Here is a 14968-nt window from a genome sequence, read left to right on the forward strand (position 1 = left end):
CTCACGGAACCTGGCCCCAGTTGTGCCCGGAGCCCATCCCACTCCGTCCCGAACTCCCAATCCTACCTGTGACAACCCAGCCCTGAACAGGAAGAACAAAATGTCACCTATTAAAATGGATGGGGATGTTTCAGAAAATAAATCATTTCTAAAATGTCAAGAGGGCTGCTGGTGTTCATTCCTACTATTTAATGCTATAAAAATGGTTTTTTTTTTAATTGAGAAATCCTTTGTCTGTGACAGTCAGCTCCCCAAAAAAAACCTTTAAGTGCTTATTGCCTTAATACTTGAGGGAGAGATTACAAGTCATTTTCCCCCATTTGAATGTTTAAGAGAAAGTGCTCATTCCTCTAAACTCTCAGCTTTTAAGTAGTTCTTATTTTAAACTTCACAAGAAGATAACTCTGCACAAGAAAAATTCTTTTCAAAGTCTTTTTTAAAAAAAAATGCAAACACACACACACACTCCCTGCTTCAGATGCTAAGTCATCGGCAATGCTCGTGAAATTCTAGCGATAAGCACAGCATAAACATTCCTACAGCAGCGGAATGCTTTTGAAGCCATGTCTGTGATGTTACAAAGATTGTATATCATTATCTCTGAACGCTGGCAAAGGGAAGGTTGTGGAAATAACTATTTATGTACAAATAAATCAATGGAGTAAATGGCAACCTGAACAGCAGGCCATGGCGTGGGGCGGGAAGCAGAACGTAGTGCCCTCAGCCTCGATGAATAGATGTGCCACCCCAATTCTCACCATGGGACAGTAACTCTCCAAGGTCCCCCCTACAGCAGCAGAAGCCCCTGGAACTAGTCTCAAGGGCAAGCACTAAGCTTAGACAACCACTCGGTCACCTTTTAGTGACTACCGTATGTCAGGGGCTGGGCTAGACCTTAGGGTTCTCAGGATGGGTTCTTCTTCAAAAAGGCCCAAGAGAGTATTGAAAACAGGTCATTACAATTCCCCACCCCTGCTAAGCAGAGCCTATTGGCTGGAGTTCAGGGAAAGGAAAGGAAGATAACTAGCTCCATCCACCAATCCAAGCAACCATTCCACCATCCAGTGTTGACTGGGTGCCTGGTTGTACCAGGCAAGTGCAAGGCGCTGGGCATACAATAGTCAAGGCCAATGTGGCCCCTGCCTTCATGGAGCTTACGGTCTAGTGGGGGAAACCAACAGCAACAGATTAAAAATAACTATAATAGTTACGTGCTTTAAAAAAAAAAAGTACGGCTACTGCTGTAACACCAACAGAAGGCATGGAAACGGGTCAGCAGTCTTTCCTAAAGAATCGGTCTTTAATCTGAGCCCCAAGGATAAATTAGGGAAACGAAAACAGGAAGGGCGGTAGAAGAAAGGCAGAGGTGTTGCCAGCACAATGATTAACCTGCGCGAAGGTCCCGAGGTGCGAAGCACCGCCTGCCCTTGCTCTGAAAGGAGGCTCTGATGAGATCAAACAGGTCTTGACCTTACACCGCACTTCCATCACTGTTGTATTCAGGGTGAGCATTAAAGAGCTACAGGCTTTTCCAAAAAGTGCCCGAGACCGTACTTCCCAGGCTGGCACGCGGCGTCAAAATAGAGGCCGCCTTGCCCTCCCCCGCACTTCGTAACAAGCTTTGGGATTCATCTATGTTCTCTTCAGCAGTGGTAACTTGGCTAAGTCCAGTTTGGCCAGCGGTAAAAATCGGCTGGCCAGTGCCAATGGAAGACTGACAGCAGGTGTGGGCCTGGGGAAGTGGACAAGCATTCTGTTAAAATTATTGTTGGAGAAGCCTCACGGTGGGGGGTACTTGAGGAAAGCCATACAATTTATTTATTTATTTATTTATATTTTTTATTGTTATTCAGTTAGAGTTGTGTGCCTTTTCTCCCCATCCCTCCACCCCACCACATCCAAACCCCCCTCCCTCCCCCACCTCCACCCTCTCCCTTGATTTTGTCCATGTGTCCTTTATAGTAGTTGCTGTAATCCCCTCATCCCCTCTCCTCACTGTCCCCTCCCCACTCCCCCCTGTCCATTGTTAGATTGTTCTTAACTTCAATGTCTCTGGTTATATTTTGTTTCTTTTTTTTTTCCCCCCTATTTATTATGTTCCAGTTAAAGGTGAGATCATATGGTATTTGTCCCTCACCGCCTGGCTTATTTCACTTAACATAATGCTCTCCAGTTCCATCCATGCTGTTGCAAAGGGTATAAGCTCCTTCTTGCCCTTTGACCCAGCAATTCCACTGCTGGGATTATACCCTAAGAACCCTGAAACACCAATCCAAAAGAACCTGTGCACCCCAATGTTCATAGCAGCACAATTTACAATAGCCAAGTGCTGGAAGCAACCTAAGTGCCCATCAGTAAATGAATGGATCAAAAAGCTATGGTACATTTACACAATGGAATACTATGTATGACCTACACAAAGAAGGTCATACAATTTAATGCGCAGAATGTGAGCTTTGGGGCCAAGCAGACCTGGGTTCAAATGTGGCCCCGCCCCTCCCTGGCCATTCCTCTGTTAGCAGCGCCTTCCCTGCAGTGGTCCCGGGGACCCACACGGAGCGTACCGCCTGGCTCCCGGCAGGCATTGGATAAGTGGCCGCACTACTCTCACCTCACTGCAGTGAGCGGGGACAGCTGTGCCCCCCCCCTTGATGTGAACATCCACAGGAACCCCTGAAGTGATTTCCTAGCCAGTGCTGGGGCTGCAAAGCAGCTCTGCAAGGGCGCAGGGGTCAGCCATTGCTGACCAAGGGGCCCGAAGACTCGCCATTTCTTGGTGTGTGCCCTCAAAGGTCCCAGCCGCTGTGCTGAGGGTTCCCAGCTGGAAGTCCCATTCTGTACCAGGGCTGTCCCTCATTGAGTCACACTTCACAGTCCCCAGGCTCAACCATCCTGGAGGAATCCAGGTGTCACCCCCAGGGACTTATGGACAGGTCCCGGAGGAGCTGGACAGGCAGCCGGCACAGCTGGGTCCCTGTTCTTGCTCCACCATGAATGACTGAGGTTCCCTTGGACAGACAGCCAAGTCCCAGGTGGTAGAGGAGACAGAACAGCTGCGCCACCCGAGGGCCTCATACAGGTCACGCTGGCAGTGCTGGAGCTTCCCGGACAGTTGCGAGCCCACTCAGGCGTGGCAGCATCTCCTTCTCCCACCACTGTGTCCCACGGGCTAGCAGAGCAGTCCTCAGCCCTGACCACACAGGGATAAAATCACCCTCGGAGTCACTGCTGGCGTCACCAACGTACAAGTGAGGGAACCGAGGCCCACAGACCTGTCCGAGACCACAAACCCGAAAGGTGGAGCCAGAACGTGAAGCCCAGAAGGCTCACGAGACAGAAGTCTTACTCATCCCTTTCCCTCACGACCAGTGAGGGCACAGCCCTGGAAGGCTGTGTGCCCTTCCAAGCACCCACGGCTGGCACGCCACCAGGGAAGGCAGGAGTCTTCCCATTGCCCCACACCGCTGCCTGGGCTCAGTTTCCCTTCTGCACACGGGCGGTGACCAATGCTGCCTTACATACCACACGGTCGTTAGAGTTTAGGGGGAATGAACATTCAAGAGTCTTGGGGGAGGGAAAAATAATACACAGAAAGGAACACTTTAAACGGCTATAGAGAGGCCCAAAGCAAAGAGGAAGGGCTTTACTCAGCCACAGGGTAGTTGAAATGAGAAGAACAGCTCACAGGTCACCAGGCCAGGGGAAGGGGACGGCTAGGGGAGGGAGGGGACAGTGGATGTAAACTGTGAAGCTTCTGAAATGGGAAGCAGGACCAAATGAAGTGTGAAGAATTCTCCATGCCACCCACAATATATTAGAAGTTGGCACAGATTTTAAACACAGGAAAAGGGAGAGGGAAGAGAAGGAAAATGAGGAGGAGGAGTTAAACCTATAGGTTTAATCTAAGAACACCACGAAACTGTGGGGAGAGTAATCAATGTGATGAGGAACCCGAGACTCTGGTCCCTTGGGGGCCGGCCATTCTGCCCAGTGAGTCCTCTCCCGTAGAGGTGACGGTGACGGAGAAGAAGACCTAATTTTCAAGGCAGACATATCTCCCAGCAGCCAGGCAGGCCCGGAATCTTTTCAGATGTAGGGAAAACTCCCATCTCCTCTCCAAACATCTCTCCTCTTCTTCTGCTGCCCCATTCCCACCCCAGGGAGGTTGGGCAAAGAATAATTCTCATGTACTGGAGAAGGGGGCTCCTGCCTAGACCATGACGAGAGAGAGGCAGGCCACTAAATCAGGCCTGTTGGCAGCTGGTTATTGCAGAGGCTGGGTCACTCCCATCAATGCCAGAGCCGCTTACACGCTGCGGGCATAGCAGATGGACTCACGGTAGTAGGCCAACAATGAATGGCAGGCCACCACCCACTTGGCAGCCTCCTCGGGCCTCTCATCCCCTTGCTCGCCCCTCCAAACAGCTGGTCTTTCAGGTCTTCACACACTTTAAGCTCTTTCCTACCCCAGGGCCTTTGCACATGCCAGTCCCTTTGACTGGGATGTTCTCCTAGCTCCTCCCCCCGCCCTCCACCATTAATGTGTACTCAGCTTTCAGGTTACAGCATCAGTGAGACTTCTCTGGCCCTCCAGAAATTTAAGTGCGAAGCAGCACTTATCACAACTGCAATGAATTAGTTACGTGCTGAACAAGTTGGTGTCCCAGACTGTATGCCCTACTACCAGGGATGAGCAATGTCTGATTTTTTCACCATTCTGTCTCCCGGTTTAGCACAGCAGTTCTCAATCCTAACTGCGTATCAGAATCACCTAGAGAGATTTAAAAAACGCAGGTGTCTGGGTTCCACCACAAACCTATTAAATGAGTGTTCAAGCCTGCCAGGTGGTTGTAACATGTGGCCATGGCTGAGAACCACTGACTCAAGCAGGCCGTGGGTGCCGCTGGGCTCCCGTCCCAGGGCAATCTTCAGTGGCCCAGGGAGCCTCGCTAGGACCTTGCTCCCTTTGCTTGTGTGGATACAATGTTTAATTTAAATGTTCTCTTCCACCCCAGAGATTAAATTTGAGGAAATTCCAGAAGAGGAAAACAAACTCCTCATTGTTAAGAGAGAAATCCTATTCCTTTCATTAGGCGCTCCTCCTGTAGCCCCTCCCCCAACGCTCCTCTGTCCACTGGCCCTGGTTTATCACCTTTATCCTCAGGGCCACAGGATTAACCCGATGTGGTCCCGAAATACACTTCAATATTTGGGGTGAAATCCCCTGTTAAAAAATTAAACCAGGCCCAGCCATACTACGCAGTAGCACGTAAAACTCCACATTACAATTTATTAAAACCGAAGAGTTCAAAGCCAGTTCCTACTGGGAAAAGGCCCTTCAGGCCAGCCCTCGACCACAGGTAGGTGCTTCGTAGAAACATGCACTTGGGGCACTGGGTGGGGGAGGTCACTCATGGGGACAGGTGGGTCATTCGTGGGGGTACGTCATCTGAGCTGACCTGCCCTTTCCAGGGCAAGCAGAGAGCAAACAGCCTCTACCTGCTCAGGTACCCTTACTAAGGGGGAGGGAGGAGTAAGTGCTGTGGTCTGAATGTCTCTGTCCCCTCCCCGCAATCCACACAGTGAAATCTTAACACCCCACGTGTTAGGAGGTCTGCCCAGGCCCACCGGGAGGTGGGTAGATCGGAGGTGGGTAGATCGTGAGAGTGTAACACTCATGAGTGAAATTAACGTCCTTATAAAAGACCCCACCCCCACTCCCTGGCCCCTCCCACGTGGGAGGTCAGCCAGAAGGCGTGCTGGCTGTGAACCAGGAAGACAGCCCTCACCAGAACACAGCCATGCTGGCACCTTGATCTTGGACTTCCCAGCCTCCAGAACTGAGAGAAATAAATTTCAAATTTCTGTTGCTTATAAGCCACCTGGTCTGTGGTATTTCGTTATGGCAGCTCGAATGGACTAAGTAAGATGTGTGAACAAAATCTAGCCTCTTAAAAGCGCATGAACTAACAGCTCTAATTCCTGGTGGTTTCACAAGCCCAACCAAAGCCCTGCTCGGCGGGTCCCCCCACCCTGTCGTTTAACTAACTGTAGGGTGAGCTCGCCTTCCAACAGCGACTTCTGTGACCATGGGGAGCACCCAGTGAACTTGAGAATAAGCTTCCCTTCGTACCCACTAGGCTGGCGATAATAATGAAAAAACATAAGCCAACAAGTGTTGGTGAGGGTGCGGACAAGTTGGAACCCACATGCATTGCTGGCCGGGGTGGAAAACAGTGCACCCACTTTAGAAAACAGTGTGGAGGGTCTTCAAAACCTTAAATGTAGAATGACCATATGGCTCAATAATTCTACTCCTAAGTACGTAGCCAAAATAATGGGAAACAGGTACTCTGAGTTTTTGTTTTGGACAAAAAACAAAAACTTGTTCACGAATGTTCAAAACAGCTTTATTCATAACAGCCGAAGTGGAAACGACCCAAATGTCCATCAACTGACTAACAGATAAACCAACCCGGCATGTCCCGACAATGGAAGAGTACTCAGCCAGGAAAAGGAATGAGGTACTGACACCTGCTGCAACGTGGATGGCCTGGAGCACACTACGTTACAGAAGTCAGACACAGGAGTCCCCTAGGGTATGATTCCTTTTATCCGAGACACCCCAATAGGTGAGTGCACAGAGACAGAGGCAGAGCAGTGTTGCCAGGGGCTGCGGGGCAGGGAGTGGCTGTTTAATGGGTCCGAGATGTCCCACTGGGGTGATGAAAATGCCCTGCAAGTAGGCAGAGGTGACAGTCCTCCCGAATGCACTAAATGCCATGGACTTGCCTACTTTAAGATGGTCAATGGTTTGTTTTATGTTATGTGAGTTTTATCTCAATTAAAAAAAAAAAAAAAGCTTCCTGAGCTCCAGCATGAGAGACTGACACAGTAGGCCAGGGCTGGGTGATCCTGACATGGGGGGTCCCCAGCATGGACTACAGGGCGGGGCTGATTTGTGTAAACGATGTCTTTACTTTAGGTGAATTGCTGCTACTTTCGGAGTGCCAAGTATGTGCCAGGCACTGGGCTTAGGGCTTGCAAATACAGTATCCCAGAATCACACTGCAGGGTAGGAATGATTGTGGTTTTGTTTCAGAGATGAGGAGACTGAGGCTCTGACAGGGTAAGTAAGTTGCCCAGGGCACACAGCTGATTAAAATGGGATTTGAACCGGTATCGGCCTAATTCCACAGACCACGTTTTCCCCATTACCCTACACTAATGCCGCCGTGCTCTTTACCAAGGTCTTCCAGGTGGCAGAAATGTCATTGTGGCGTTTATTCGTGCAAATGCTCTCTGTTAGAGACTTACATCATCTTACCCAGGGCATGGCCCTCAGCTCCCCCGGGAATTTACTGGGAGGCAGACTCCCGGTCCCCACCTGAGGTCTGCTGAATCTGACCTGCTGCCCCCAGACACGAGCAGCACTGTCTGTTGTCCAATAGGGTAGCCACAGGCCCCAAGGAACTATTAAAATTAAAGTTAATTGAAAGGAAATAAATTTAAAAACTCCGTTCTTCAGCTGTACTAGCCACACATGGCCAGTGGCTCCCACACTGGACGGTGTCGAACAGAACGTTTCCATGTTCTGCTGACAGCGCGTCCGCGGGCTGTCTCAGCGCTACCCATGTTCCGAGAAGGGCAGCTCTCTGTTTGAAGAGCGGCTTCCTGCCTATGATTGAACAAGAGTAGTTCTCAATCTGGGGTGACTCTGTCGCTCAACGGACACTCAGCAACGCCGAGACACTTTTTGGTTGTCATAGCTGGAAGATTCTGTCGGCATCTAGCGGGTAGTGGCCAGGAAGGCTGCTAAACGTCCTGCTGTGCACAGGACACCCAACAAAGAATTACGTGATCCAAAATGTCAGTAGCACAAAAGAGAAACCCTGCTGTAGAGTAATCAATGAAACAGTCACTCTCAGTAAAACTGAGGCAGGAGACTCATGAGACCAAAGTGCCCCGCATCCCTCCTTTAACCTATTCAGAACCCCTAAGCAAACAGGTATCCATTTTTGCCAAGAATACAGAATAAGAACTTCTGGCTTCTAAAATAATCTACAGACTCCTAATGAACATGAAGTCCCTACACTTCAAGTCGCAAGAGCTGGGAAAGGCAGACATTCATTTTTGGCACTGTTGTCTGGAATGAGTAATCAGTTCCACGGGAAACCAGTCTGTCTGTTGGGTAGGTGTAGATACCATTCATTCACTTGTTCATTCATCTATTTACTTAAAAGTATTTATTGAGCCCTGGCTAGTATAGCTCAGTGGACTGAGTTTTAGCCTGCAAATCAAAGGGTCGCTGGTTCGATTCCCAGTCAGGGCACATGTCTGGGTTGTAGGCCAGGTCCCCAGTAGGGGGTGCACAAGAGGCAACCACACACTGATATTTCTCTCCTCTTTCTCCCTCCCTTCCCTTCTCTCTAAAAATAAATAAATAGTCTTTTTAAAAATTAAAAAAGTATTTATTGAGCACCTACTACGTGTCTGGTAATGGTTCGTGTTGGAAACAGGGCAGAAAATAAAAGAAACCGGGTCCCTGCCCCTGTGGAGCTGACACTCTAGTGGAGGCAACCGACAGCACAGGTAAACAAATACACCTGTAGTGTAACGGTGCGTGTGCTAAGGGTTATGAAGGAACATGAACCAGGGTCAGGGGACAGATGAGTGCTGGGGGACAGTATCTGAGGTCATCTATCTGAAGAGTGACCGGGAAGTCACTTGAAGAGGTGACATGTAGGAAGATTTGAATTAATTGACATTGAACCAGGTAATTCAAGGTGGTGAGAGGAGTCTAGGCAACGGGAACGGCAGGTGCCCGGTCTCTGGTGAAAGACGACTGGTGGAGGGGCAGTGAGGTCAGTGAGGCAGGCAGGGGCGGGCGGCACCGGACAGGAAAGCCCTGCCGGCTCTGGGCCGAGGAGCAGTGGGCTTAGCTTTTTACACGGGAAACACACCATAAGAGGACAAGAGTGGAAAAGGCTGCTGTACTTTTCTAAGCAAGAGATGGTGATGATTTATTAAGAATGAATTAATTAACAAAACCATTAATATTAATACTAGCTCTCTACTTGGCAAACGCTATTAATATTCTACCTCAGATATATTATGGGTAGACCAAGCATCAAGTTCAAGCTACTTCTATGGAAAAATGCATTCTGGGTGCCAAACGATCAACGTGAATTTGAAGGTGGGGGACTGTGTGATCTGGGAGAAGACAGAGGGAAAGGGAGGTGGGGGCCGGGGCAGATGTGCGGGAAGAAAAAGGAAGCATTACCTAATCTCCAGCCCTGCTCTCCAAAGCCAGTCAAGAGGAGTCAGAGAGGGGCCTTCCCAACAGAACTCTCCCAAGGGTTGTGGGCAGTGGAGGGCGGAGATGCAGCTCTTCCACTACAGGCGGAGCGGAAGGGAAAGCACTTGTTCTCTCAGAAGAACGGCACCGCAGCTGTAAATGGAGGAAGGCGTGGAGTTTTTTCCAAAAGCAGGACACTCTCTACTTCTACAGGGGAACACAGCCATGTCAGGGAAACGGCCATGGAGTTGGCAGATTCAAGGCAGAGAAAACCAGCGGTGCCTCTTCCTAACCGCACAGCTCTGGACATGCACGCTGTCTCCCTGATCCTCCTAAAATGGGAACAAGCCCCGTCTCCAGAGCGCTCATGAGGGGTCAAATCAGAGACGGTGCCTGTGCCGACAGGGGTGACAGCTTCCGGCGCGTGAGCGGGTGCAGAACGAACCGTTGCCCGCAGCACGTGGGTCTGTGTGTGTCCTCCTGTCCAGGTAGTTTGGTTCTACCCGTCATTAATTCACCTGCTCGCCAGGCATGTACTGGGTCTCAGTGCCCGGCGTGCTGTTTGGAAGTAACAGAGAGTAAGAGGCAGCCCCTACTCCCCAAGAACATATGGGCAGTGGGGACAGTTCAGGGTGGCCACCGCCCAGATAGATTTTATGACGTTAGACTAGAGCCACTAGCCTCTGGGCACTCCCCCCCGACAGCCAGTAGCCTGCAGCGTCCACCCTGCGGACACTGACCTCTGTCCCTCTCCACAGCGGCAAGCGGGCCGGTCCTTTCTGCTGGACTACAAAAGGGCAGCGAGAAACACGCAGGGCTGGCTGGGCAGGGGAAAACTGGAGACACTTTTGCCTCCAGCAAGACCTTCCTTCCAGCCCCACTTCCTCTGTCCAGTGGAGAAGACTCCAGGAGAAAAAGGCAGCTGGGGCGGTTCAGGGACCAGGACACCCGCTCCTGAGCCCCTGCTCGCTGAGGGCTCAGCACCTCTGCAATGCTTCCTAAGGAACATGTTCAAGGGAAGGCTCCAGCTCTGAGTCATCTGGAGCAGAGAGGAGTCCTTGTAAAAATAACTCTGAGTGTGAGGCTCCTGTATTCACATCATTCAAAATACAAAGAATTTAAAAGCAGGGCAGGAAGCAGAGGAGGAAAGTGTCGTTCACATCAGTTTTCTTCACATGACAAGCAGCCAGAAACACACTCGCCGAGCCGCACAGCTCGCTCGCTCCTCAAAGTGATTACGTAAGCTGGGGAGAGGGTCTTCTTGGCAACCTTGACTCTCCCACCCCCGCCCTTCGTCTGCTGCTTCGGAATCTGAGCCTCCCCGGTAGCCCCTGCCAGGATGCAGAGGGCTCGGCTGCGCCCTCACCTACACAGCTTCCCTGAAGTAGGGGGTTTCCTGCAACTGCTAAGAACCGCCACCAGCCCCCCGGGGTGGATTTCTGGCACCCGTGTAGGGGAGAATCTTTGAGGGGAGGCTGGCAGGGGTGGCCAGATCCCTGAAGGTACATGTGGTGAGGCTTCCTTGGAAGACCAGGGGTTTCAGAATGTTAGGATGTCCAGTTGTGTGGCCTTGGGAGCTGACCTGGTCGTATTCACGGCTCCCTTCCCAACAGGGGAGGTGCTGCTGACTTACTTCCACTCAGCTTTCCGGAAGATGTGAGTCTTTAGGGGTCATGGAGGTCAGGGTGGAGATTTTGAGACGAGGAAGAGAACCCAGTAAGAGGAAAAGCAAAGGAGCAAGATGGGAGTAAGCAGACGTGAGAAATAAAAAGACCCTGGGTGGTAGCGGACAGGCAGAGGTGTGGCCATAAAGCTTTTATTTAGCACTTATTAAACATGGCCCCTGCCCTGGCTAGTGCAGCTCAGTGGATTGAGTGCCAGCCTGAGAACCGAAAGGTCGCTGGTTCGATTCCCAGTCAGGGCACGTGCCTGGGTTTCGGGCCAAGTCCCCAATTAGGGGTGCTCGAGAGGCAATCGATCGATGTATCTCTCACACATCGATATTTCTCTCCCTCTTTTTCTCCTTCCCTTCACCTCTCTCTAAAAATAAATAAAATCTTTATAAAACAAAAGGACAAAAAACATGGCCCTTTATAGGAAGCCATGAGAGTGGTGGTCCCAACCTCTTGTGGCTCATAATTAAGAACAAACTACCTACTTTTAGACAGATGCACGTACCTGTGAGGAAATAAAAACCTCAAGCAAGACAATATAAGTCACAGTTAAATTCAGAACTCTGCTCAATGCCAGTAAAAGGGCTATCAGCAAATTCATCACTTGGGGCTTTGTAAACAGCCCTCTTCACAAGAACATTGAGTTTCTGGCTTTACAGTAAGAAGCCAACCTCACCCCAGGTTGCAGATGTCCACAGTTAGGTAAGGGCACAGACACTATAAGCCACGCAGAATAGAGCCCGTGCACCCAAAAAGCTTTGTTGAGTGTCTGCCAGGTGCTGGGCATGGGGAACAAGGAAGACAAAACTCCCTGCCCTCGTAGAGCTTTCATTTTAACAGGAGGGAACAGAAAATAAAGTATTAAAATTCACAGTATGTTTTTTGGTCTTAGTATTATTTTTTAAAGATGGTTTACTTATTTTTAGAGAGAAAGGAAGGGAGGGAGAAAGAGAGGGAGAAGGACACGGATGTGGGAGCAATACACTGATCGGTTGCCTCTCACACGCCCCCAACCGGGGACCTGGCCCGACACCCAGGCATGTGCCCTGACCAGAAATCGAACTGGTGACCTTTTGGTTCGCAGACTGGCGCTCAATTCACTGAGCCACACCAGCCAGGGCTAGACTTTTTATTTTTACTTAATGTATTGGGGTGAACTGGTTAACAAAATTATACATGTTCCAGGTGAAATTTCATAGTATGTTAGATATAGAAACTATGGACAAAAATAAAGAATGAAATGGGTAGTAGTCGGAGAAGACCTCTCTGAGGAAGTGCCGTATGAAAAATGACTTGAAGGTGAGGGAACCATGGGCAGATCTGGGGGAAGGGCATCGCAGGCAGAGGGAGCAGCGAGAACAAGGCCCTGAGGCAGGGATGAGTGTTGCCTGGGCAGGGCAGAGGGGTGGTGGGAGGGGCGTCCCCATCACGTGGGACAGTGGCTCCCAACCTGGAGTGACTCTGCTCTCCAGAGTGCATTGACAAAGTCAGGGTGCACATTTGGTTGTCACAACCGGGGAGGTGCTGTTGGCATCTGGTGGGCAGAGGGCAGGGATGCCGCGGAACATTTTAGAATGCACAGGACAGCCCCTCTCAACACAGATTGACCTGGCTCGAAATGCTAATGGTGCTGAGGACGAGACACCCTGGCGTGGGGCCTTACAAGTCGCGATGAGAAGTCCGTGTGCGCAGGAGCAGACCGAAGACAACTAATGCCGCGCCTGGCAACCTCACCTCCACCCCATCTGGGTCCAGGTGTGAGCGCATGGAGAGGAAAGAGAAGGACCCTGGGATCAGTTCTCAGAACACAGCAGTCAGGGTGGGGACAGAAATGCTGTGGTAAGGCTCCTCCAGCCTAGTTTGGAGCTGAGAGGGAGCTTCAGGAGCAGAGACAAAGGAGGGTGAATGCGGGGAGGCCACAGACTGTGTATGAGCAGTCAGGTGACACGGAGGCCTGTTCACAAGCAGCTGATGTCCCTGAAGAGTCAAGTCAGGGCCCTGGGGGAGGGGGAAGGAGCCACTCTGCCACAGTGGGGGCAGAATGCTACAGGTGCTTACAGCATTTGAGGTTGGGGTGTAGACAGCCTGGGAATCGAGAGTGAGATGACCAGAAGCAGCAGCCTTGAGTTCAAGAGAAGGGCCTGGGTGGGGCGGCGGGGTGGGGGGAGATAGGGGGAGGACCACCAAACCCAGAAACACAGTACCCGGAAGAGGCAAACAAGGAGCCAAGAGGGACCCGGAAAATAAGGGGCGTTTCAGGATGATCTCGAATGTGGGCACCACTACAGAATGGGTTGTTCTCTGGTCCAGTGGGAGCGAAGGCCCCTGGGTGTCAGGCCTCTCGCTACTTACTGGTCAACAGACAGCAGGTCAGGTCACAAGTGATTTCCCTTTTCCCCAAAGTCAAGTAAGTCCACTGATCCAGGGAAGTGGCCCAGATGACCAGTGACCTTGACATGCAGTTAACCCCAAGCAGCCCCTCCTCCTCAGCCTCCTGATAACCTTTTTTTAAAAAAACATCCTCACCAGAGGACATGCTCTTATTTATTTATCCTCACCCGAAGACATTTTTTCATCTCTTTCAGAGAGGAAGGGGGAGTGAGGTGGGGAGAGGGAAAAGGGGGGAGGGGGAAGGGAGGAGGGGGGAGAGAGAGAGAGAGAGAGAGAGAGATCAGTTGCCCCTTGCATGTGCCCTGACTGGGAACAAACCCAAAACCTAGGCACGCGCCATGACTGGGATGGAGCCCGAGACCCTCCAGTCTCCGGGAGGACACTCCAACCCACTGGGCCACGCGGGCCAGGGCCCCACTGACGATCTTGATGAGTCATCTGGAGAAGCTGGTCCCACCCCAGTGGAAAGAGAGTCTAGAGAGGTTTTTCATCACTTAGAAATGAGAAAAATTCCTCAGAAGCCTTCCTAATTCGGGGGAGGGGGAGGGAGGGGTGGCCTCATGGCGACCTGTCCCAGCGGGATTTCTGGGGGCGTTCTCAGTCCGGGTCTGAGTGGGCACAAGGAGAAGGTGACCCTCACCAACACTCTCGCTCACTGCTGGCTCCTGCCCCTAGCTTTTAGTCACGCTTATTCTCTGCCAAAAAAACACATTCACTGTAAAACTTTTAGCTAACATACGCAAAATAAAAAGGGAAACCACTCATAATCCCGGCATGTCATGAGAATTTCTTTCTTTCTTTCTTTCTTTCTTTCTTTCTTTCTTTCTTTCTTTCTTTCTGGCTAAACTTTTAAGACACTATGATTGGGATCATAATGTAAATTTAATTTTGCAACCTGTTTATTACATAAGCATTTAGTCATGTTCTTTGTAAATACTAGCTTTAACCATTGAATAATAATCCACTGGAAGTTACGGCATATTCCCTACTGTTATGAGAAGCATGTCCTCCAAGGACTTATTTCACCTAATGCAGGGACTTTTAAATTGACCCCCTAGCATGAATACAGGAATTGTCGCCATTTTCCTAGTACTTCCTACAGTGTGCCTGGTACTCTGCCTCCTACCACGTCAGGTGGCTGCAGGCCTTAGATGGAGGGGTAACTTATTGTCATAGGTCATGTGCAGAATACTTTCCCTTTCTCCAGACTTGGGACCTCTACAGTTCACGTGGCGAGGGTCATACCCAGTCCACTCTTCTCGCAGGAAAAGCAGGCTCTCACCCTCCTTGTCCAGTTGAGGAGGGGCTCCAGATCCCAGGGAGGCGCGGGGAATGGAGAGCCCACGGGCTGGGTCCTGAGATGCAGAGGAAATGTGGACAAGGGAAGAGTTCCAAATGGCCATCAGCACAGGCAGAGGAAGAGTTGGTCAACCACAGCCTGCAGGCCAATCAGCCAACTGTTGATGTAAATTGACCTTTACTGGAACACAGCCATACCCATTCAGTTAAATACTGGCCATGACTGCTTTCAGCCACGATGAGCAGAGTAACTGTGACAGAGACCACATGGCCTGAACGCCTGAAGTTTTTACTACTTGGCTGTTTT

The 14968-nt window shown here is 50.6% G+C and overlaps 1 protein-coding gene across 18 annotated transcripts in view; it reads right to left on the reverse strand.

The window, feature by feature from the left end:
* The window catches only part of TRERF1 (transcriptional regulating factor 1), a 198929-nt gene that overhangs the window by 62631 nt on the left and 121330 nt on the right, over positions 1-14968 (reverse strand). The gene's annotated exons all lie outside the window — the stretch shown is intronic.

This window comes from Desmodus rotundus, chromosome 11 (genome assembly GCF_022682495.2).
Source record: "Desmodus rotundus isolate HL8 chromosome 11, HLdesRot8A.1, whole genome shotgun sequence".
Lineage (NCBI taxonomy): Eukaryota > Metazoa > Chordata > Mammalia > Chiroptera > Phyllostomidae > Desmodus > Desmodus rotundus.